The sequence below is a fragment of the Prionailurus viverrinus genome, chromosome F1 (assembly GCF_022837055.1).
Source record: "Prionailurus viverrinus isolate Anna chromosome F1, UM_Priviv_1.0, whole genome shotgun sequence".
NCBI lineage: Eukaryota > Metazoa > Chordata > Mammalia > Carnivora > Felidae > Prionailurus > Prionailurus viverrinus.
The window spans coordinates 10,578,776-10,580,861 of record NC_062577.1 but is presented as its reverse complement, the minus strand read 5'-3'; the positions used below and the strand labels follow the sequence as shown (position 1 = coordinate 10,580,861).

The window sequence follows — 2,086 nt, the reverse complement described above, 5'->3', positions numbered from 1 at the left end:
GGGGAGGGAATCTCTATGGGAGAATGCCTAAGAAACGGATTCTGACCATTTACTTCCTCCCATCTCTTTTTTCTTTCCTTTTCTTTTTTTTTTCCCACGATCTCTTACTCCAGAAGGTGGGATTTTTCACTTTCCTATATGGAAAGGACATGTGTCTTCTGAATTCTCTCTACCCGTGGGAATTTGATGCTCAGGTCAACCTTTCCTGGCCCTTGATGATTTTTAAAGAGTAGAAAAAGTTAGAGGTTTATTTTGCTCCCTCTACAATGCTTGGCTTCTAAGAATATTGTCGTAAAGATTACTCAAAAATCCCATTTTGGGTAGCCAGTGATTAAATATCACCTCTTTCTTTGCTGTTCCTGTTTGGTATCTCCAGTAGATGGATATCGCTAAATAACTAGAAAGCTACATTCATGGAAATATAACAAGAAAGCTTCACATTTTCATATTTATTATATATTATGTATATTTATACATCTTCTGAAATTTAAAATAGATTACATATTTGTAGTTTTATAATATGTTATATGCTATTATATAAAACAGTCAAAGATTGCTTCTCAGCCTTATGGCTAAGATCAAGTGTAGTATCTGTTCTTATCAGTTTAATAAAACAGTCAAAGAATATTCGATTGGCTTCTGTGATTGAGTGAACAAACAAGAGTTGGACTGGCTGTAGTTATCACAGTCAGGTGCCATTTATTACTATCGTTTATGCCAAACAGAAACTCCTAGAAAAGCAGAAATAGAACAGATCCTTTTTGACAATAAGACAATATAGTTAAAAATTACATTTAAAAAAGTGTAACATAAATTATGACAATTAAAATTAATCTTTATTAAAATTTTATTTTTATTTACTTATTTGAAAGAGTGTGTACAAGCATGCATCACAAGAGCATGGGAGGGGCAGAGAGAGAATTCCAAGCAGGATCTGTGCTTTCAGTGTGGAACCCTACATGGGGCTCAATTGCAGGAACATGAGATCATGACCTGAGCCGAAATCAAGGGCTGGATGCTCAACCGACTGAGCTATCCAGGCGCCGCAGAAAATTAACATTTTAAATTTGTAAAAATACATGAACCGAAGCATAATGAAAACTAGAATTATAAAATATTTAGAAAGTTATATAGACTCCTGGTAAACATGGCAAGTTGAGTAGGCAAACGCCAAACCAATGAAAGGAATGACTGAGTCAGAAAGGAGACCCTGAAGGAGCCTCCTGAAAAATAACTTGCACTGAGTTTTCCTCTGGTGCCTTGATCCTCTCTCTTTGCTGTAATTGTTAAAAATTTCACAACTGTTTGAATATGTGTGAGCTTCTTTTAAGCTCCTGCTAAGGATTTGATATGTTCCTTTTCATGTCTTTTTTCAATTCTGGAAAATTTTTTAGTTCTTATCTCTACCATAATTGGCTCTCTCCCATTCTCTCTGTGCCCTCTGTCTGGAATTTTTTTAAACAACATATATCAGAATTGGTGATTACATCTTTCATGTTCCTAACTTCTCTATCCTATATTGTCTCTGTCTCTCGATATGGTGTTTTGAGAAACTTGACTTCCTCAGACCTATTTTCCAATTCTTTTTTTTTATTTTTGTTTTTTTATTAAAATGTTTTATTTATTTTTGAGACAGAGAGAGACAGAGCATGAGCAGGGGAGGAGCAGAGAGAGAGGGAGACACAGAATCTGAAGCAGACTCCAGGCTCCAAGCCGTCAGCACAGAGCCTGATGCAGGGCTTGAACTCACGAACCGTGAGATCATGACCTGAGCCAAAGTCAGATGCTTAACCGACTGAGCCACCCAGGCACCCCCTATTTTCTAGTTCTTGACCTCTTTCTTGAGCAGGGTCTGGTTTGTTGTTCAACCTGAGTTATTTTATTTCAATGACTGCCTACATTAATTGATTCTTTTCCATTCTGTCCTATTCTTGCCCAATGACTTCTAACACATCTTTTATTTTTTGAAATACTCTGAACATATTTATTTAATCTCTTTTTTTAGATTATTATCTTTCATTAAGGTAAAAAAATTCCCACTTATGCATCCAGTGCCTTCCCTCAAGTTGGTTTGCCCATTTTTGAT

At 36.0% G+C, this 2,086-nt stretch overlaps 1 pseudogene; it reads left to right on the top strand.

The window, feature by feature from the left end:
- The first annotated feature begins 552 nt into the window (after positions 1-552).
- On the top strand, positions 553-733 carry LOC125155905 (uncharacterized; annotated as a pseudogene).
- Positions 734-2,086: the final 1,353 nt, after the last annotated feature.